The 24,419-nt window shown below is 39.4% G+C and overlaps 1 protein-coding gene across 4 annotated transcripts in view; it reads right to left on the bottom strand.

The window, feature by feature from the left end:
- OPHN1 (oligophrenin 1) overlaps nucleotides 1-24,419 on the bottom strand; it is a 646,402-nt gene that overhangs the window by 597,554 nt on the left and 24,429 nt on the right. The window lies entirely within an intron of this gene.

Below are 24,419 nucleotides of genomic sequence, written 5' to 3'. Positions count from 1 at the left end.
GGGGTCTTTCCTTCCATTATATGTTCTGATTGTTACTATTTTATATGAAGGCAATTTCAGGATGATATCAGGATACCTGAGGAGTCTAGGGTCCTTCTTTGAAGGCATTTCAAGGATTCAAACCAAAAGATTACTGAGGGTGGAGGTTGGCTGATAGGACCCTCTGCCATTCCTCCCTGAGACAGAATAAGGCAGGACTTCCCTGTACAGCCAATAAGCATCAAGGCTGGGGAGGCTAGGTAAATCCACATGCTTTCTCCTCATATCTAGGGCTTGAGACTTTGTGTGAGGGACTGCTAGGGAGTTCCTGACTCTGAATACTAATGAACACCCTTGTCTTGCAGGTTGAGCATCCAGTCAATAGTAACTGGCTAGAAGGTTACCCATCACTCACCACCTTCTCAGGGGAACTTTCCCCCAGAAGCAAGTAACTGTCTCTAGACCGAAGGGCTCATGGAAATTGCAAATAACTCGATCCTGTGGTTAATCTTCTCTGTGTGGCTAGTGAAAACTATCTTCCCATTGTGAGTAGCTCTCACCTTGGGCACATACCAAGACTGCTTAGCAAAAGCTGTGTTGGAACAGCCTCCAGCACAGTTCACCCAGATTTCTTTAATCTTCTCTCTACCTGTAATGCAAGTTCTATTTAGACAAAATCATAGCAAGGTTAACAACCTTCATTTTTGGGTTTTTTTCTTCTAACTTCTAATTGGCTGTAAACTAGGGACCACAGGTTTTTGCTAAAGGATTCCCAACAAGTTTACAAAATAGGCTTCCCCCAGTGCCCCAGGCCTTTTTATCAGTGAAGCCAATTACATTTCACTGCAGATCTGCAGATTTTCAGGTAACCTGACGAATTTCCACACTGTGGCCTCAACACAGCCTGAGAGCCTGTTTCTTTTGGCTTTTTATTTTTCTATGTTAGGTTAACTAGTTAACCCTTTCATAATTCCCAGGGCTTTTTTTTTATCACCACCATCTTTCTTTTAGCACTGGTATATCCAACATTGTTCTTCCTTGCTACTTTTTTTTTCTTCCTCTCAAATCAGGCTCCTTCTATCCTGTAACATTAACAAAAATATAATTCAATGATTTTGCTTGGGGTTGCAGGGGGAGGGCGGCATCTGAAAAAAGACTGAGAAGCCAGCTGTTTCCAGACTATAGCATGTGCACGAAAATTACCAGATTGGGGCACAAGGTACTGCAAAGAAACTGGAGCTGACTTTGATCTTATGTTGTCTCCTGCCTTTTCTCTCCATCTCCATTTATTAGCTTTTATTTGCTATTATTTTTAGGAGATACTTTTATAGTTGCTCATGATTGCATGTGTATACATTTTCCTCAACTTATGCTCTATCCAATGGGAGAAAGGTCCACCTAAAGATCACCCTCTTCAACAGGGCCCCAGGGCTTGAACAGTCTTTAGATGTTTTGGATTTTCATCTGCTGCTCCATTAATTGATGTCAGCTGCAGCTATAATAACCTTATGGAATGGTTTCCAAATATTTCAAGCCAAAACATTTTTCACTTGAAATTTTCAAACCCACAAAAATGTTCTCCAACGCTTCCTATGTGTTCCATTCCTGTGGTGACGATGCATTTAACGGTAGAGAAGAAACCACATAGGAACATAGGGCTGCCAAGCTTGTAAAGACATAACTTGCTCTGGTACCCCTGCCTTGAATGAGGGTAACACTTATGCAGTACCAGAGAGCTACACTGCTAACCAAGAGACAGTGTGCTGCCTCAGACTGTGATTTGGGAAGACTCCTCAATATATATAAAATCAAATGTCCAATCTTCCCCACAAAACTGGTCCTCTCCAGGAATCCCTCATCTCATAGTATGGCCCCACCATCCATCTAGAAACCAGGTAGTCATCCATGATATCTCCCTCTCCCTCACCTTCCATATCCAATCCATCACCAAATCCCACTGATTTAAACTCATAAATATATCTCTAATACACTTTTCATTTCCACCCTAATCTAAGACATCATCATCTCTCATACGTACTACTGCAACTACCACCTGATAATCAGTCTCCCCTCATCCATTCTTGCCCATCCTGAAGTTACTCTCCACAGTACAACCAGAGTAAGCTCAAAATATAAATCACGGGCTTCCCTGGTGGTGCAGTGGTTGAGAGTCTGCCTGCCGAGGCAGGGGACACGGGTTCGTGCCCCGGTCCGGGAAGAACCCACATGCCGCGGAGTGGCTGGGCCCGTGAGCCATGGCCGCTGAGTCTGTGTGTCCAGAGCCTGTGCTCTGCAATGGGAGAGGCCACAACAGTGAGAGGCCCGCGTACCGCAAAATATATATATATATATATATATATATATATATATATATATATATATATATATATATATCACATCACTTGAATATTCCTGCTTTAAACCCTCTGATGGGATCATACTATATCTCCCTACCTGGCCTACCCTTCCAACCATACTGCTTTTCTTTTAGTATCTTGAAGAGGAAAAAACCCAAGCTCTTTGCAGCCTCAGAGTCTCTGCATAGACTGTTCCCTCTGTTTGGAATGTTCTTCCTAATACCCTGCCCAGATCTTTGTGTGGTTGGTGCCTTCTTATCATTCATTTCTCAACGTAAGCATCACCTCTTCTGAATGGACTTGAGGATGCAGGGAGGGGGAAGGATAAGCTGGGACAAAGTGAGAGAGTGGCATGGACATATATACACTACCAAATGTAAAATAGATAGCTAGTGGGAAGCAGCCACATAGCACAGGGAGATCAGCTCGGTGCTTTGTGACCACCTAGAGGGGTGGGATAGAGAGGGTGGGAGGGAGGGAGACGCAAGAGGGAGGAGATATGGGGATATATGTATATGTATAACTGATTCACTTTGTTATACAGCAGAAACTAACACAACATTGTAAAGCAATTATACTCCAATAAAGATGTTTTAAAAAGAGAGAAAAACAAAGGTTAAAATAGACAAAATTTTAAAATAAATAAATATATTTTTAAAAAAATACATCACCTCTTCTAAGATGCCTTCCCTGACCACACTATGAAAAGAAAGCCTCCCTCTGTTACTCTCTCAGGCTTTGTTTATTCCCCTCACAATTTTACCACAACTTACCATTATTTTATTTGTTTGCTTACTTGTTGTTTACCTGCCTCTGGAATATACATTCCCTGAAAGCAGAGACCATGTTAGTCTTGTTCACCACACTATCCAGCGCCTAGTACATAAAAGGTGCTCGATAAGTACTTCTTAAGGACTTAGTTCTGACTGGGCTAAACACTTCTTATCTGTCTCCCCTGCCTTTCCTAAGCATCCTGAATTAGGTTTTCGTGATATTCCTTTCATGAAGTTATTACCATATGTGGTAGATATTAGTGCTATTCACCAAATATTGCTGATTCCTCCATCAAGGCATCTGCTAGGGTTGCACTTCCCCACCTCCTATGAAGGCAGCTATGGCCATGTGACTTACTTTGGCCAATGAAATATGAGAAGTGATATGTGTCATTTCTAGTAGAAGCTTTAAGAGCCACAAAGCAAACCCTCATGTTCTTTTTCCCCTGCCCCAGTAATCATGAAAACATGTATAAAAATGGAGCTCCATCAGCCTCAGTCCCTGATAAGCAGAGTGCCCAGCCAAACCTCCAAGGACATGCATCATGATAAAATAAATAAATAAATAAACGTTTGGGAAAATTGATCAAGATGGCAGAGTAGGAAGACATGGAACTCACCTCCTTCCACAAACACATCAAAAAATACATCTGCATGTGGAACAATTCTCACTGAAAACTAACTGGAAATTGGCAGAAGGACTCCTGTACAACCAAGGCTGCAAGAAAAATCCACACATAATTGGGTAGGAAGAGAAGAAAAGCGATCAAGTTGACACCTGTGCTCTGTCTGAAAGGGACTCAGAGGAAAAGGGAGATTACACGGGCAGAGACATGCCCTGGAGTGTAACTGGTTCGAGCCACAAATTGGGTGCCCCGGTCCTGTGGTCCTACACAGGGGAGATGAGCTCCCTTGGCTGGTTGGAGGGCCACCGGGACTACCAGAAGGGCTGTGGAAGGCAGGACTGCACTTGTGGGGAGCATAAACGTGCTAGCTTTCCCCCTGGGAAAGCAGGGAAGAAAGGGCAGATTGAAGACTGCTCTAGTGGCTGCCAGGGTACCTGTGACTGCCTCGGAGCACACCCCAGCAAACACCCCAGTCCTGCTTACTTAACAACACAGCACAGCACTGGATCTAGGACTGCAATGACCAAGGAAAAATCTCAGTTGTGGAACACAGAGGTGACTCAGTACTGGGGCAGCATCTGGGTGAGGAGGCAGCCGCCATTGTTGGCACACACTCAAGCAGAGCTAACAACAGCCCAGAACACTGATGGTGGCCGGTCACCACAGTTCATGACCCATTATATGCCGAGAGTCCACGTGGGGCCCACCTACCTTGTGGTTCGGCTCCAAAACATGGCAGGGATGGCAGAGGCTGGGGGGATTGATTGGCTGTGAGGGACAAAGGTGACTTGGACACAAGGCTGCACCTGAACAGAGTGAGGGAAACAACTGCTGGCACCTGTACAGGCAGCACATCAGAGACAGCTTGGAACTCTGTCTACAGCCAATATGAGTGGAGAGCCCACATGGGCCACCTTTGCTTCAGCACTACTCACTCTGGGGCAAGGGTCACAGTGCTGGGAGAGGGGAAAGTACACACTTAAAGGAAACTAAGCCAGCTCGGCCCTGGCCCTCAGGACTGCTGCTCCAGCAACTTGGGATCAGATTACACCCTGACAGGGTGGTGATGGCCACTGAGAAGAGGGGAAGTCCCACCTCACACCTAGATCCAGCTACAGCCCCTCCATCTTCAGCCCCATCCCCTACAAAGGTGATAGCTGCGAGCACACCCTGAAGAAAGACATGACTTATGTCCACATCAAATCCAGCTCTCCCACCAAAGGCACTGGGCACATGCAGTCTGCACAGGGATGCTCCCACCTAAGGACAAACCATCAAGACTACAATAGGTAACTGTTTCACCTAAATTCATTGGTCACAAGAATACCTATGTTGAAAAGAAACATGAGAACAAAATAGAAACTTTAAGAAAATGGTATTGAGTTACTCAATTCAACTAAGTCACTGAATGTTTTCTGTGAGCCAGGTACTGTGCTAAGTGGCATGAGATATACAAAAATTAGTCAGGACCACCCACCCCCTGGAAGGTAGGGAAGATATTCACAAATATGGCTAACAAGATAGATGACTGTATAAACAACATATAAGTGACCATCAAGGGGGGAGTAGTAATTCTAACTGGGAAGATGGTATCGGGGACTGGTCTACAAAGACTTGAGATAGACTATTGAAACAATAAAGAAAACTCTACTCAGTTGCACAAATAATTTCTGAAAGCTGGATATATGCAAGGTCTAGGCCTCATATTGTTCCGTAATACAAAGATTATTAAGAAACAACTCTTGTCTTCCAAGGATAGTAACCAATGTAGCAATGAAGATGAGTATATAAATATCTAACATCAAGGCTCACACAAGCATCATGTGACATAGATAGTCAATTCAAATGAGGAAAAAAATCACATCCAGTTGGGAGTACCTGGGAGGAATACAAAAAGGTGAGATTTGAGATGGACCTTGCAAGATAGAAGGATTACAACAGAGATGGATGGAGGTAACAGCATTCCAGGAAAAATAAATGGCCTGAGCAAAAAGGACTGAAGTGGAACACAGCTGAGCACAGGTTTGTAGAACACGGAGGAGTCCAATTTAGCTTGAAAGCAAAGGATAGAAATGGAAGTAGCAGATGAGGCTGAAAAAGACAGTTGAGTGCATAATCTGGAAAACCCTGAACATTCTTTTTTTCTAAAAAAATAAAAAGATAAAAAGAAGTTCACAGAATGAGAAGACATTTAATGTATCTGCACAGGAAATGGCATGATGTGTGCTTTGGTTTGAAATTATTCATCTGGAACTGCTATAGGATGAACTAAATGAAAAAGAGATAAACAGCTGGGGACCAGTTTTTGCTCAGGCAAAAAGAAAAAGGGGTTCGAAATGTGGTGTGAGGGGGAAGGCAAGAGAAAGGTGGAGATAAATGCAAAAGACACTGCTGAAAATAAACCTCCCAGGCTTTGCCATTTATTGGATGTGAGGTTCATGGGAGAAAGAAAGAGCAGCTGTCTAAAGTTTCAAATCTGGCCAACTCGCAGGATTGAGGATTCCATGAACCAAAATAAGGAAGTCAGCAGGATGTGGGGAAAATGCATAGCTGGGTTTTGACTCAAAGTAAATGATGAGTAAATGTCAGCGTAAATCAGAACGTTAAACCCCAGGTATAAATAAATCCTGTTGCATACCTCACGTCGACAGGCATCATGATCTGTTCTCTTCAAACAGCCCAATAAGGGTTATAGATAGTGCTACATCAAGAACTAGAGACCAAAGAAATAAGCCCTGATAAGATATTCAGATGAGTTCTTATAAGATCAAGTTTGCAAATAATTCCACACATTTTCATAATGAAAAGGGCCAAGATAGGCTCCACATATAGCCAGTGGTGTGGGGGTGGGGGTTAGCATTATGGTTCTTTCTTCCAGTTTTATTGAGGTATAATTGATATTCAGCCCTGGATAATTTTAAGGGGTACAGTGTAATGATTTGACATATACATCACGAAATGATAACCATAATAAGTTTAATGAATATCGATCATCTCATACAGATAGAAAATTAAAGAAATGGAAAAAAGTATTTTTCCTTGCGATAACTATTAGGATTTACTCTCTTAACTTTCATATATAACAAACAGCCATGTTAACTATATTTCTCATTCAGTATATTACATCCCTAGTACTTACTAATCTTTTAACTGGAAGTTTGTACCTTTTGACTACCTTCATCTAATTCCCCCTCCCCCTCATCCCACCTCTGGTAGTCAAAAATCTGATCTCTTTTCTATGAGTTTGTTTGTTTGTTTTTGAACTATAATTGACCTACAACAATATGTTAGTTCCTGTTACACAACATAGTGATTTGATATTTCTATACATTTCAAAATAATCACCATGATAAGTCTAGTTACCATCTGTCAGCATACAAAGATATTCCAATTATGATTAACTATAGTCCCTTTGTTGTACATTTCACGCCTGTGACTCATTTATTTTGTAACAGAAAGTTTGTACCTCTTAACCTCCCTCGCCTACTTACCTCCTCTACCATCCTGCTCCCCTCTGGCTACCATCAGTTTGTTTTCTGTTTCTGTTTTGTTATGCTTGTTCAGCTCTTTTGTTTTTTTAAATTTCACATGTAAGTGAAATCACATGGTATTTGCCTTTCTCTGTCTGACTTATTTCATTAAGCATAATTCCCTCTAGGTCCATCCATGTTGTCAAAAATAGCAAGATTTCATTGTTTTTTATAGCTAAGTAACACTCCATTGTATACATTTATCACATCTTCTTTTTCTTAATCCTTTTTTTTTCTTTGCTTTTGGCCACACGGTGCATCTTGCGGGATCTTAGTTCCCCAACCAGAGATTGAACCCAGGCCCTGAGCAGTGAAAGCATGGACTCCTAGCCACTGGACCACCAGGGAATTCCCTATCACATCTTTTCTATCCATCTGTCTATCACTGAGCACTTATGTTGCTTCCATATCTTGGCTACTGTAAATAACGCTGCAAGGAAAATAGGAGTGCATATATCTTTTCCAATTAGTGTTTTTTGTTTTCTTTGGGAAAAATACTCAGAAGTGTAATTGCTGGATAGTATGGTAGTTCATTTTCAATTTTCTGATGAATCTCCATATTCTTTTCTATAATTGCTGTAACAATTTACATTCCCACCAAAAGATCATGAGGGTTCTCTTTTAATCACATCCTTGACAACATTTGATTTTTGTTTTCTTTTTGATGATAGCCATTCTAACAGGTGTGAGGTGATATCTCATTGTGCTTTTGATTTCCATTTCCCTGATAATTAGTGATGTTAAGCATATTTTCATGTATTTGTTGACAATATGTATGTCTTCTATGGGATAATGTCCATTCAATTCTTGCATTCTTACTGCCCCCCCAACCATGTTTAATGTTTTTGACATCATATTTCACATCTTTTTGTTTTATGAATCCCTTAACTACTTATTGTGGATATAGATGACTTTACCACTTTTGTCTTTTGACCTTCCTTCTAGCTTTACAAGTGGTTGATGTCCTACCTTTACTGTATATTTGCCTTTACCAAGAAGATTTTTCCTTTCATAATTTTCATATTTCTCATTGTGGCCTGTTCATTTCTGCTTAGAGAAATTTCTTTAACATTTCTTATAAAGCTGGTTTTGTGGTACTGACCTTTTAAAATTTTTGCTTGCCTGTAAAACTCTTGATCTCTCCTTCAAATGTGAATGTAAGCCTTGCCAGGTACATATTCTTGGTTGTAGGTTTTTTCCTCTCATCACTTTACATATATCATACCACTCCCTTCTGAATATGGCCAGTAGTTTTTAAACTTTGGAAATTGATTGAACACTATAGACCTGCTCCCTGAGAAAAACATACACTAGCACATACTCACACATTAAAATATAAAATTGGAGGATTTCCACAAAATTCTAAAGATTCAACATTTTGATAGCCTGCCTAGAAAAAATGACTGTTTCCTAGAAGATGGAACTTGAACAGGCCAGCATGAAGTGGGCGAGGTGGAAAGATGATGAAGAAAACAAAGTCTAGGACAGAGAATTAAGATACAATCCAAGCTGCCAACTGTTCCTGTGTGCTGAATAGGAAAAGGAGCACAGCACCAAATGTTTCAAGTTTGCGGACTCCAGTAGGACAGTTTATTCAGGAATCTATGACTCAGAGGTCTTATCTTAGAAGCTTTCACACCACTGCCTCAGAGCCCAGATACAGAACCAGTGTCAAGTGCCTTTAACCTTAGCACAATAGGTTACTGAGATGATCCTTATAGAAGGAGAAAAAGGCACCAAATAAAATGAAAACCAAATCTAAAATACTCAAATCAGGGAGACACAACTCCTCATAGGAAGCATTCACAGAGAGAAGGATAGTGGTTATTATTACAGTTGAAATATAAAAATAATTTGCTTTTTTTTTCAAACTGTCACTCTTCCCTACAGATCAGCAATCATTTTGCATGAATGTAGACATAAGATATTTTTGGAGGAATTGATGTTGAAATGATATCTGCTTTAAATCTGCAGAAATCTAAGGGGAGACTCAGTGCTCAGCATCTAAATCAAAGACCAATTGTGCCTTTCAACTCTCAAAAAGGAAAACTCCCTATTGCTGAAAAAGCTATGCCAATTGGCTGCTTCCTTATATATGCCCCGTACGCAATCCCAGGCTCAAGAGCGCAAGGCAAAGGAGCAGTGATGAATCTCAACTGAGGCAGCATTCTGACCTCTACAAAGTCAGGAACTGTACCAGCCACAATGCCTGACGGGTGGGGCACTTCTTGAGCAAAGGGTACAGCTGTGCCACGTAGGATCAAGGAAAATTCTGAAAGGGGAGTGCCATAATCACATCTCAAGAGCACTGGAGGGATGGCACAAGCAGGGGACTAATAATGAGGAAATGAGATACTGAATGCAGAGTCAGAAGACCTGGATTTAAGTTTCAGCTCCACCACTGGGTAACTGTGTATATTTAAGTCATTTCGATTCTTTATCTGTACAACAGGGTTAATGATAACAACCCTACCTATTTCAGAGAATTGGTATGAGATGCAAACATGATCATAAAAGTAATACATATTATTTACTTTGAAATAATAAAGTTGTACATAAATGAATAGTATTTGCTTATCCACCATCTATCCCCCTATTGCACTCATTACAGTCTCTGAGATTCTTTTCTTTCTTCTCTATCTTGGCACAGCCATACTCCTATATTATAGCTGAGATCAGAACTGTACATGCCTGGGATTTCCTAGATGTCATCAGAAGAGCTGGGAGGGGCCCAAATCCCGACCTTGTTGAAAGCAGAGGCTGCTGTAGAATAACTGATCTCTATCTTCATCAGATCTAGATGGTAGGTGAGGTTTCACAGAGGATGCAAGCAACCTGAGGTGAGTGCATGAGTGCAAAGGAAAGAGTGTCCACATTCCCATCTTTGTCCTTTAATTCATTTTATGTACGTCTTTCACCCAAGAAATTTTTCCTAAACTTTTAGGACATGATGGGCTAAGGGAAGCAACAAGATATTATATAAAGAATAACAATCCAGTGATAAATAAATGCAATTCATAATCCTGGACTGGGTCCTGGACCAGAAACCAAATAGCCATAAAGTACATTATTAGGACAATTAAGAGAAATTTGAGTATGGACTTTAGATTAGATAACAGTATTATATCAGTGTTAAATATCCTGATTTTAATAAGTATACTGTGGGTATGTAATAAATGTCCTTGTTATTAGGAAATACATGCTGAAGGGTTCAAGGGAAAGGGTCATGATGCATGCAACTTACTCTCAAATAGTTCAGAAAAAATAATAATATGAAAATATACAGAGACAGAATTAGCAACATGTTAACAATCAGTGAATCTGAGTGAATGATATACTGAAGTTCTTGTCCTATTTTGAAACTTCCCTGTAAGTTTGAAAATAATTCAAAATAAACTATTTTTTTAACTACTTAATGGCCCAGAAATCAGTAGACCTGGATCCTAGCCATCATGTGACCCTTGGGCAATTCACATGGCATCTTTCCATTCAATCTCCTCAGATTGAGAGTAATGAGAGTAATGATGCCTATAAGCCCTACTTCCTTTCCAGAAGTGTTCTAAAATACAAAGCATAAAGATGGTACACATGGGGAAGACTTGGTGAAAACAAATGCTATAGAGTCAAAAGACAAGATTTAAATCCAGTGCTTTACCACTTATACGATCAGATTGCTTTGATCTTATAAGGCTCAGTATTCCCATTTGTAAAATGGGAGTAACAATACGTACCTCAGTGGATTGCTGTGGAGGTAAAATGAGACTATGACTGTAGGAAAGCCCTATACAATTTATAGAGTTTGGTAACATACCATTAGAGATAAGAACCATGTGTTCCTCTCTAAATGATGCTATAAATTTGGCATAACAATACCTTGTCAATGTCCTATACCTATACATTAGGTAAAATGATACAAAACTATCCAACTGTGAGAAATAAAAATACTTTTATAATATAATGGTTAATAAAATATTAGTACAATGATATTCTATTTATTCAGCATTATGAGATAATAAACCATTAAAGAAAATTAATTTTCAAATTGAATAAAGCTTATCCTTTTAAGCACTGAGAATTTTTTTTAGTTTAACCACTTTAATGGAAAGCTAACATTTAATACTCTCCTACTTTCTTAAATGACTTTTGGATAACTCAATTTCATCAAATGACACCATCAATTAATCTGAGGTTGTCATATACTTGTTGAATGTTCAGGTATGTAGAACTACTGACTCCTAAACAAAATGGGCCCAAAGCACAATGCTTCATAGACTTTATATCTGTTTTTCAGGTATTTCCAGTCTCCTCCCTAACTTCACTTCAATTGCCAATCATTTTTCATATCAAAGTTCTATTTCTAGACTTCCTCCCACTTTGCCTTCACATCCCTGGTTTCTGCTTCTAGATTTCTCAGGGGTAGGAAACCACATCCTCTACCATGGAGTAGAGTGCCAATTGAAAACCACTTTAGCTATTTGAGACCTTTCTGGGCTAACCTCTGTAGAGTCCCAGTTATATTCTGGATGTTGAGGTTAGAAAAATGACCTTCAGGTGCATAGTACTATTACTGTAATGAGGCAATGAGCAGTGTTATGCATAATAAATTTGTTATTCTAATTAGCAACTGGTCCATGGGCTTATAAATAAGAATAAATTAAGCCAGGAAAGCAAAATTATTTGATACACCCTACAGTATTTAAGTCTCAATTAATCAACATTTCCTACAAGCATACAGCACTTAATAAGAAAATACTTTATCTTCTATGATCTCACTTGATTCTCAGAATAATCTTGAGGGGTGAACAGTCCAAGTGTTCTAAATCCCGTCCCACATATAAGGAAACTGAGGCTCTAAAAGATTAGCTGTACCTAAAATCTGGTTAGCAAAGATTTGGGACTTCAATCCCAGTTCTAGGAATCCCAGGCCAGTGTTCATGCTGCTGATTCTTATAAATGCACTGGAGCATCTCTGTAAGTGCAGTATCTCTGAAGAACATTTTGTCAGCTACAATCATGGAGGGGAGGAGGTATGGACACTTTACCCCAAAGTACAAGCCAAACAAAATGGTGATCATCACCAGGCAGAGGATTATAAACTTTGCAGACCAAAATCTCTTCCCTAGGCTTTGGCAATGAGCTGGAATACTAAGGACAATGTTCAGAATGATATATGAGAGCTGGAGAGGATCCAGAAAGAGGACAAAACTGGCCAAGCAACTAATTATGTTTTAAAATGAGGTGCTAATAGAAAACTTACAATTCTTTTGTCTGAAAAGATATGGGCTGATGGCTGAAAATTGAAATCTTTAGAGTCACACAAGGTAAGGAAATGTTAATACCTGTGCCTTAGCAGGTCTAAAAACCCAAAAGTTAAGGAGGTATCCTCTTGAAGTTTCAAATAATCAATTTATGGACTAATTAAAGAATGTCATATCAATATATTCATGTGGTAGACTTAGGGAACTGTTTACTCCAAGTTATGTGGAATGCAATTATAAGAAAAAATTAATATGGGATAAAGACATAGAGAAATTAGATTTTTTTAGTATGTAACAACTGTGAGGTGATGTCATTCCTCCCGTAAACCATCTCTTAACGCCCAAAACAAATGTCCAATGTCCAGAAACCTCTGGCTGAACAGATCGTGGGTCTGAATCAAAGTAGTGTTATTAATGCTTTTATGACTCAGTTCATGAAAATATTATAGATCCTGAAGAAAAAATTTAAATTATTTATCAGGTTCCTCAAAAAAAATAGAATTACCATAAAATACTGAAATCCCACTTTTGGGTATATAACCAAAAGAACTGAAAGTGGGGTCTCTAAGAGATATCTGCATATCTATATTCATAGCAGTGTTATTCACAATAGTCAAATGTTGGTAGCAAGCTAAAGGAGTTCATCACCACTAAACTGGCCTTACAGGAAATTTTAAAGGAACTTCTTTAGGAGGAAAAAAAGGGTGCTAGTTACTAACAAGAAAATATATGAAAATATAAATCTCTCTGGTAAAGACAAGCATGGTCATGGTAGTGGATTAATCATTTATAAAGCCAGTATGAAGCTTAAAGGACAAAAGTAGTAAAAATATCAATAACTATAAGTACAATAAATAGTTAAAGGATACATAAGATAAAAAGATGTAAACTCTGACATCACAAAATGTTAGAGGAGTAAACACATAGTTTTAGAATGTGTTCAAACTTAATGTTATAAACTTAAAACAGACTGTTATAAAAATAGATTGTTCTATGTAAGCTTCCTGATAACCACAAAGTAAAAACCTATAGTATATATATATTAAAAAAATGAGAAAGGAATCTAAGCATACCACTAAAGAAAGTCATCAAACCACAAAGGAAGGGAGCAAGAAAAGAACAAAATAAAAGAAAGGAACTACAAAATAGCCAGGAAACACTACACAAAATGGTAATAAGTACATACAGATCAATAATTAATTTAAGTGTAAATGAACTAAACCCTTTAATCAAGAGACAGAGTGGCTGAATAGATACAAAAAACAAGACCCATCTATATGCTGCTTACAAAAGACTCACTTCAGATGTAAGGACACACACAGACTGAAGTAAAGGGATGGAAAAAAGATATTCCATGCAAATGGAAACCAAAAGCAAGGTGGGGTCACGATACATATATCAGACAAACTAGACTTCAGAACAAAGACTGTAACAAGAGACAAGGAGGGGGGCTTTCCTGGTAGCGCAGTGGTTGAGAATCTGCCTGCCAATGCAGGGGACATGGGTTCGAGCCCTGGTCTGGGAAGATCCCATATGCCACAGAGAAACTGGGCCCGTGAGCAACAACTACTGAGCCTGCGCATCTGGAGCCTGTGCTCCGCAACAAGAGAGGCCACGACAGTGAGAGGCCTGAGCACTGCAATGAAGACTGGCCCCCGCTCCCACAACTAGACAAAGCCCTCGCAAAGAAATGAAGACCCAACACAGCCAAAAATTAATTAATTAATTAATTAATTAATTAATTTTTAAAAAAAGAGACAAGGAGGGACATTAAATAATGATAAAAGCATCAATCCAAGAAGAAAATATAACAATTGTAATTATATATGCACCCAACACAGGAGCACCTAAATATATAAAACAAATATTAACACACCTAAAGGGAGAAAGAGACAATAACACAATAATAGTAGGGGACTTTAATACCCCACTAACGTCAATGGGTAGATCATCCAGTCAGAAAATCTATAAGGGAGATAATGGTGGGTGGGGCTATAGTTGCAACAAGATTGGCCATGGGATGGTGAGGTGATAATTGTTGCAGAAACTGCCAGACTGCTTTCTACAGCAGCTGCACCATTTGCACTGCGATCAGCTGTGCACCAGGTTCCAGTTTCTGCAAACTGGAGAAACACTAGAAATACATTACACGTGGAACAACTCCTACAGAACACCTACTGAACGCTGGCAGAAGACCTCAGACCTCCCAAAAGGCAAGAAACTTCTCATGTACCTGGGTAGGGAAAAAGAAAAAAGAATAAACAGAGACAAAAGAATAAGGACGGGACCTGCACCAGTGGGAGGGAGCTGTGAAGGAGGAAAAGTATCCACACACTAGGAAGCCCCTTTCTGGGCGTAGCCTGCAGATGGCGGAGGTGTGAAGCTTCTGTGCTGCAGAGGAGAGCACAGCAACAGGGGTGTGGAGGGCAAAGCGGAGAGATTCCCACACAGAGGATTGATGCCGACCAACACTTACCAGCCCGAGAGGATTGTCTGCTCACCCGCCGGGGCAGGCAGGGCTAGGAGCTGAGGTTCGGGGTTTGGGCGGAGGGCAGCGAGAGGACTGGGTTTGGCGGCGTGAACACAGCCTGCAGGGGGTTAGTGCACCACGACTAGCCGGGAGGAAGTCCGGGGAAACGTCTGGACCTGCCAAAGAGGCAAGAGACATTTTCTTCCCTCTTTGTTTCCTGGTGTGCGAGGAGAGGGGATTGAGAGCACTGCTTGAAGGAGCTCCAGAGACGGGCGTGAGCCGCAGCTGACAGCGCAGACCCCAGGGATGGACATGAGAGGCTAGGGCTGCTACTGCCACCACCAAGAGGCCTGTGTGTGAGCACAGATCACTATCCACACCTCCCTTCCAGGGAGCCTGTGCAGCCCGCCCCTGCCAGGGTCCGGGGATTCAGGGACAACTTCCCCGGGAGAACGAACAGCGCACCTCAGGCTGGTGCAACATCCTGCCAGCCTCTACCGCCTCAAAATCGCCCTGCATTCGCACCCCGCCCTCGCCCCCGCTTCAGTGAGCCAGAGCCCCCGAGTCACCTGCTCCTTTAACCCCGTCCTGTCTGAGCGAAGAACAGATGACCTCCGGCGACCTACATGCAGAGGCGGGGCCAAATCCCAAGCTGAGCCCCGGGAGCTGTGAGAACAAAGAAGAGAAAGGGAAATCTCTCCCAGCAGCCTCAGGAGCAGCAGATTAAATCTCCACAATCAACTTGATGTAACCAGCAATGGTGGAATACATGAATAGACAACGAATCACCCAAATAGAGGAGGTGGACGTTGAGAGCAAGATTTATTATTTTTTCCCCTTTTACTCTTTTTATTACTGTGTATGTGTATGCTGCTGTGTAAGATTTTGTCTGTATAGATTTCCTTTCACCATTGGTCCTAGGGTTCTATCTGTCCAGTTTTTGTTTGTTTCTTTCTCTTTTTGTTTTACTTTTTTTTACTTAAAAAAATTTTTTTCTTAAAAATTATTTTTTACTTTAAGAACTTTATTTTATTTTATTTTATCCTCTTTCTTACTTTCTTTCTACTTTTTCTTACTTTTATTCTGAGCCGTGTGAATAAAAGGCTCCTGGTGCTGCAGCCAGGAGTCAGTGCTGTGCCTGTGAGGTTGGGAGAGCCAACTTCAAGACACTTGTCCACAAGAGACCTCCAAGCTCCATGTAATATCAAACAGCGAAAATCTCCCAAAGACCTCCATCTCAACACCAGCGCCCAGCGTCACTCAACGACCAGCAAGCTACAGTGCTGGACACCCTATGCCAAGCAACTAGTAAGACAGGAACACAACACCACCCATTAGCAGAAAGGCTGCCTAAAATCATAATAAGGCCACAGACACCCCAAAACACAACACCAGACATGGACCTGCCCACTAGAAAGTCAAGATACAGGCTCAACCACCAGAACACGGGCACTAGACACCTCCATCAGGAAGCCTACACAACCCGCTGAAGCAACGTTAGCCACTGGGGACACACACCAAAAACAACAGGAACTACAAACCTGCAGCCTGCAAAAAGGAGACCCCATACACAGGACGATAAGCAAAATGAGAAGACAGAAAAACACACAGCAGATGAAGGAGCAAGATAAAAACCCACTAGACCTAACAAATGAAGAGGAAATAGGCAGTCTACCTGAAAAGAATTCAGAATAATGTTAGTAAAGACGATCCAAAATCTTGGAAATATAATAGAGAAAATTCAAGAATCATTTAACAAGGACCTAGAACAACTAAAGATGAAACAAGCAATAATGAACAACACAATAAATGAAATTAAAAATACTCTAGATGGGATCAATAGCAGAATAACTGAGGCAGAAGAACGGATAAGTGACCTGGAAGATAAAATAGTGGAAATAACTACTGCAGAGCAGAACAAAGAGAAAAGAATGAAAAGAACTGAGGACAGTCTCAGAGACCACTGGGACGTCATTAAACACACCAACATTCGAATTATAGGGGTTCCAGAAGAAGAAGAGAAAAAGAAAGGGACTGAGAAAATATTTGAAGAGATTATAGTTGAAAACTTCCATAATATGGAAAAGGAAATAGTTAATCAAGTCCAGGAAGAACAGAGAGTCCCATACAGGACAAATCCAAGGAGAAACACGCCAAGACACATATTAATCAAACTGTCAAAAACTAAATACAAAGAAAACATATTAAAAGCAGCAAGGGAAAAACAACAAATAACACACAAGGGAATCCCCATAAGGTTCACAGCTGATCATTCAGCAAAAACTCTGCAAGCCAGGAGGGAGTGACAGGACATATTTAAAGTGATGAAGGAGAAAAACCTACAAACAAGGTTATTCTACACAGCAAGGATCTCATTCAGATTTGATGGAGAAATTAAAACCTTTACAGACAAGCAAAAGCTGAGAGAGTTCAGCAACAGCAAACCAGCTTTACAACAAATGCTAAAGGAACTTCTCTAGGCAAGAAACACAACAAAAGGAAAAGACCTACAATAACAAAACCAAAACAATTAAGAAAATGGGAATAGGAACATACATATCGATAACTAACTTAAATTTAAATGGATCAAATGCTCCCACCAAAAGACACAGACTGGCTGAATAGATACAAAAACAAGACCCATGTATATGCTGTCTACAAGAAACCCACTTCAGACCTAGAGGCACATATAGACTGAAAGTAAGGAGATGGAAAAAGATACTCCATGCAAATGCAAACCAAAAGAAAGCTGGAGTAGCAATTCTCATATCAGACAAAATAGACTTTAAAATAAACATTATTAGAAGAGACAAAGAAGAACACTACATAATGATCAAGGGATTGATCTAAGAAGAAGATATAACAAAAGTAACTATTTATGCACCCAACATAGGAGCACCTCAATACATAAGGCAAATACTAACAGCCATAAAAGGGGAAATCGACAGTAACACATTCATAGTAGGGGACTTCAACACCCCACTTTCACCAATGGACAGATCATCCAGAATGAAAATAAATAAGGAAACACAAGCTTTAAATGATACATTAAACAAGATGGACTTCATTGATATTTATAGTACATTCCATCCAAAAACAACAGAATACACATTTTTCTCAAGTGCTCATGGAACATTCTCCAGGATAGATCATATCTTGGGTCACAAGTCAAACCTTGGTAAATTTAAGAAAATTGAATTTGTATCAAGTATCTTCTCTGACCACAATGCTATGAGACTAGATATCAATTACAGGAAAAGACCTGTAAAAAAATACAAACACATGGAGGCTAAACAATACACTACTTAATACCGAAGTGATCACTGAAGAAATCAAAGAGGAAATTTAAAAAAATACAAAGGACAAGGGAGACACGATGACCCCAAACCTATAGGATGCAGCAAAAGCAGTTCTAAGAGGGAAGTTTATTGCAATATAGTCCTACCTTAAGAAACAGGAAACATCTCGATTAAACAACCTAAACTTGCACCTAAAGCAATTAGAGAAAGAAGAACGAAACCCCCGAAAGATAGCAGAAGGAAAGAAATTATAAAGATCAGATCAGAAATAAATGAAAAAGAAATGAAGGAAACAACAGCAAAGATCAATAAAACGAAAAGCTAGTTCTCTGAGAAGATAAACAATATTGATAAACCACTAGCCAGACTCATCAAGAAAAAAAGGGAGAAGACCCAACTCAATAGAATTATAAATGAAACAGGAGAAGTAACAACTGACACTGCAGAAATACAAAAGATCATGAGAGATTACTACAAGCAACTCTATGCCAATAAAATGGACAACCTGGAAGAAATGGACAAATTCTTAGAAATGCATAAACTTCCAACACTGAATCAGGAAGAAATAGAAAATATGAACAGACCAATCACAAGCACTGAAATTGAAACTGTGATTAAAAATCTTCCAACAAACAAAAGCCCAGGACCAGATGGCTTCACAGGTGAATTCTGTCAAACATTTAGAGAAGAGTTAACACCTATCCTTCTCAAACTCTTCCAAAATATAGCAGAGGGAGGAACACTCCCAAACTCATTCTACGAGGCCACCATCACCTTGATACCAAAACCAGAAAAGGATGTCACAAAGAAAGAAAACTACAGGCCAATATCACTGATGAACATAGATGCAAAAATCCTCAACAAAATACTAGCAAACAGAATCCAACAGCAAAGAGATCCAAAAGGATCATACACCATGCTCAAGTGGGGTTTATTCCAGGAATGCAAGGATACTTCAGTATATGCAAATCAATCAATGTAATACACCATATTAACAAACTGAAGGAGAAAAACCATATGATAATATCAATAGGTGCAGAGAAAGCTTTAGACAAAATTCAACACCATTTATGATTAAAACCCTGCAGAAATTAGGCATAGAGGGAACTTTCCTCAACATAATAAAGGCCATATATGACAAACCCACAGCCAACATCATCTTCAATGGTGAAAAACTGAAAGCATTTCCCCTAAGATCAGGAACAAGACAAGGTTGCCCACTCTCACCTCTCTTATTCAACATAGTTTTGGAAGTTTTAGCCCCAGCAATCAGAGAAGAAAAGGCAATAAAAGAATCCAAATAGGAAAAGAAGAAGTAAAGCTGTCACTGTTTGCAGATGACATGATACTATACATAGAGAATCCTAAAGCTGCTACCAGAAAACTACTAGAGCTAATCAATGAATTTGGTAAAGTAGCAGGATACAAAATTAATGCACAGAAATCTCTGGCATTCCTATACACTATTGATGAAAAATCTGAAAGTGAAATCAAGAAAACACTCCCATTTACCACTACAACAAAAAGAATAAAATATCTAGGAATAAACCTACGTGAGGAGAAAAAAGACCTGTAGGCAGAAAATTATAAGACACTGATGAAAGAAATTAAAGATGATACAAATAGATGGAGGGATATACCATGTTCTTGGATTGGAATAATCCACATGGTGAAAATGACTCTACTACCCAAAGCAATCTACAGATTCAATGCAATCCCTATCAAACTACCACTGGCATTTTTGACAAAACTAGAACAAAAAATTTCACAATTTGTACCGAAACACAAAAGACCCCGAATAGCCAAAGCGATCTTGAGAACGAAAGGCGGAGCTGGAGGAATCAGGCTCCCTGACTTCAAACTATACTGCAAAGCTACAGTAATCAAGGGAGTATGGTACTGGCACAAAAACAGAAAGATAGATGAGTGGAACAGGATAGAAAGCCCAGAGATAAACCCACGCACATCTCCTTATCTTTCATAAAGGAGGCAGGAATGTACAGTGGAGAAAGGACAGCATCTTCAATAAGTGGTGCTGGGAAAGCTGGACAGGTATGTGTAAAAGTATGAGATTATATCACTCCCTAACACTATACACAAAAATAAGCTCAAAATTTATTAAAGACCTAAATGTAAGGCCAGAAACTATCAAACCCTTAGAGGAAAACTTAGGCAGAATACTCTATGACATAAATCACAGAAAGATCCTTTTTGACCCACCTCCTAGAGAAATGGAAATAAAAACAAAAATAACAAATGTGACCTAATGAAACTTCAAAGCTTTTGCACAGCAAAGGAAACCATAAACAAGTACAAAAGACAACCCTCAGAATGGGAGAAAATTTTTGCTAATGAAGCAACTGACAAAGGATTAATCTCCAAAATTTATAAGCAGCTCATGCAGCTCAATAACAGAAAAACAAACAACCCAATCCAAAACTGGGCAGAAGACCTAAATAGACATTTCTCCAAAGAAGATATGCAGCTTGCCAACAAACACATGAAAGAATGCTCAACATCATTAATCATTAGAGAAATGCAAATCAAAAGTACAATGAGGGCCTCCCTGGTGGCGCAAGTGGTTGAGAGTCCGCCTGCCGATGCAGGGGATACGGGTTCGTGCCCCGGTCTGGGAGGATCCCATATGCCACGGAGCGGCTGGGCCCGTGAGCCATGGCCGCTGAGCCTGCGCGTCCGGAGCCTGCGCGTCCGGAGCCTGTGCTCCGCAACGGGGGAGGCCACAACAGTGAGAGGCCCGCATACCGCAAAAAAAAAAAAAAAAAAAAAGTACAATGAGATATCATCTCACACCAGTCAGAATGGCCATTATCAAAAAATCTAGAAACAATAATTGCTGGAGAGGGTGTGGAGAAAAGGGAACACTCTTGCACTGCTTGTGGGAATGTGAATTGGTACAGCCACTATGGAGAACAATATGTAGGTTCCTTAAAAAACTATAAATAGAACAACCATATGACCCAGCAATTCCACTACTGGGCATATACACTGAGAAAACCATAATTCAAAAAGAGTCATGTACCAAATTGTTCATTGCATCTCTATTTACAATAGCCAGGAGATGGAAACAACCTAAGTGTCCATCATCGGATGAATGGATAAAGAAGATGTGGCACATATATACAATGGAATATTACTCAGCCATAAAAAGAAACGAAATTGAGTTATTTGTAATGAGGTGGATGGACCTAGAGTCTGTTATACGAGTGAAGTAAGTCAGAAATAGAAAGACAAATACCATATCCTATCACATATATATGGTATCTAAGAAAAAAATGTCATGAAGAACATAGGGGTAAGATGGGAATAAAGACACAGACCTACTAGAGAATGGACCTGAGGATATGGGGAGGGGTCAGGGTAAGCTATGACAAAGTGAGAGAGTGGCATGGACATATATACACTACCAAATGCAAAGTAGATAGCTAGTGGGAAGCAGGCGCATAGCACAGGGAGATCAGCTCGGTGCTTTGTGACCACCTAGAGGGGTGGGATAGGGAGGGCGGGAGGGAGGGAGACACAAGAAGGAAGAGATATGGGAACATATGTATATGTATAACTTATTCACTTTGTTATAAAGCAGAAACTAACACACCATTGTAAAGCAATTATACTCCAATAAAGATGTAAAAATAATGAGAGACAAAAGCCAGCCACAAAAAAGAAAGAAAAGAAAAAAAGAAAATCTATAAGGAAACATTGGCCTTAAACACCACATTAACCATATGGATTTAAGAGATGTGTACAGTACATTCCATCCAAAAACAGCAGAATACAAATTCTTTTCAAATGCACCTCCAAGACAGATCACATGCTAAGCCACAAAACAAGTCTCAATAAAATTTTAGAAGAGTAAAATCTTACCAAGCATCCTTTCCAACCACAACAGTATGAAGCTAGAAATTAATTAAAAGAAGAGAAATGGAAAAAATACAAACATGCAGAGCTAAACAAAATGCTAATAAACAACCAATGTGTCAACAAGGAAATCAAAAAATACCTTGAGGGCTTCCCTGGTGGCGCAGTGGTTGAGAGTCCGCCTGCCGATGCAGGGGACGCGGGTTCGTGCCCCGATCCCGGAGGATCCCACGTGCCGTGGAGCGGCTGGGCCCGCGGGCCATGGCCGCGGAGCCTGTGTGTCCGGAGCCTGTGCTCCGCAACGGGAGGGGCCACAGCAGTGAGAGGCCCGCGTGCAGCAAAAAAAAAAAAAAAAAAAAAAAAAATACCTTGAGAATAGTGAAAATGGAAATACAGTATATGAAATTTTATGGGATACAACAAAAGCAGTTCTAAGAAGGAAGTTCATAGAGATACATGCCTACCTCAAGAAGTAAGAAAAAATCTCAATTAAACAGCCTAACTTTACACCTCAGGGAATTAGGAAAAGAATAATAAGCAAAACCCAAAGTCAGTAGAAGAAAGGAAATAACAAAGAACAGAGTGGAAATAAATGAAATACATACTAAAAAGACAACAGGAAATATCTATGAAACTGAGACCCGAAAAGATAAACAAAATTGACAAAACTTTGTCTAGACTCAGCAAGAAAAAGGAGAGGGCTCAAATACATAAAATCAGAAATGAAAATGGATACATTAAAACTGACACCACAGACATACACAGATCATAAGAGGCTACTATAAACAATTATATGCCAAAAAATTGGACAACCCAAAAAAAGTGTCTTAAGTTCCTAGACACAGAGGACCTTCCAAGACTGAATCTTGAAGAAGCAGAAAATCTAAATAGATTGATTACTAGTAAGGAGATTGAATCAGCAATCAAAAACCTCCCAGGAAACAAAAGTGCAGGACTAAATGGCTTCACTGGTAAATTCTACCGAACATCTAAAGAAGAGACAATACCAGTCCTTCTCAAACTCTTCCAAAATATTGAAGAGAAGGGAACACTTCCAAACTCATTTTATGAGGCCAGCATTACCCTGATACCAAAACCAGACTAGGACACCACAAGCCAATTACTACAAGAAAATTACAGGCCAATATCCCTGATGAACATAGATGCAAAAATCCTCAACAAAATATTAGCAAAATGAATTCAACAATATATTGAAAGGATCACACACCATGATCAAGTGGGATTTTTTCCAGGGATGTAAGGATGGAGCAACACCTGCAAATCAATGAACCTGATATAACACATGAATAGAATAAGGGATAAAAATCATATGATCCTATTGATAGATGCATAATAAAGCATTTGACAAAATTTAATACCCTTTCATGATAAATGCTCTTAACAAATTTGGCATAGAAGAAACATATCTCAACACAATAAAGGCCATATATGACAAACCTACAGGAAACATCATACTCAGTGGTGAAAAGCTGAAGAAAGTATTTCATCTAAAATCAAAAATAAGACAAGGATGACCACCCTCGCCACTTTTATTCAATGTAGTATTGGAAGTCCTATCAATCAGACACAGCAGTCAGACAAGAAAAAGAAAAGGAATCCAAACTGGAAAGGAAGAAGTAAAACTGTCTCCGTTTGCAGATGACACCATACCTTACACAGAAAATCCTAAATATACCACAAAAAAAACTACTAGAACTCATCAACGAACTTGGTAAAGCTGTAGCATACAAAATTAATATACAGAAATCTATTGAATTTCTATATACTAACAACAAATTATCAGAAAGAGAAATTAAGAAATCAATCCCATTTACAATTGCATCAAAAAGAATAAAATACCGAGGAATAAATTTAACCAAGGAGGTGATGTTTGGAAACATTTAAATAATAGTAAAAAGCAGAAATATATAAATTAGATTATGTCACAATTCTTTTTTACTGTTTCTAATTCTTTACATAAAAAGAATAAGTTTGTATAAACAACAAGGACCTACTGTATAGAAGAGGGAACTATATTAAATATCTTGTAATAACCTATAATGGAAAAGAATCTGAAAACGAATACATACTTAAATGTATAACTGAATCACCTTGCTGTACACCTGAAGAAACATTGTAAATCAACTATACTTCAAGAAAAAAAAAATTTAACCAAGGAGGCAAAAGTCCTGTACTCTGAAAACTATAAGACATTGATGAAAGAAATTAAAGAAGATACAAAGAAATGGAA

The sequence above is a fragment of the Mesoplodon densirostris genome, chromosome X, assembly GCF_025265405.1.
Source record: "Mesoplodon densirostris isolate mMesDen1 chromosome X, mMesDen1 primary haplotype, whole genome shotgun sequence".
In the NCBI taxonomy this organism is placed as follows: domain Eukaryota; kingdom Metazoa; phylum Chordata; class Mammalia; order Artiodactyla; family Ziphiidae; genus Mesoplodon; species Mesoplodon densirostris.
The sequence above is the reverse complement of the archived record's forward strand: the minus strand, read 5'-3'. Positions and strand labels throughout refer to the sequence as shown.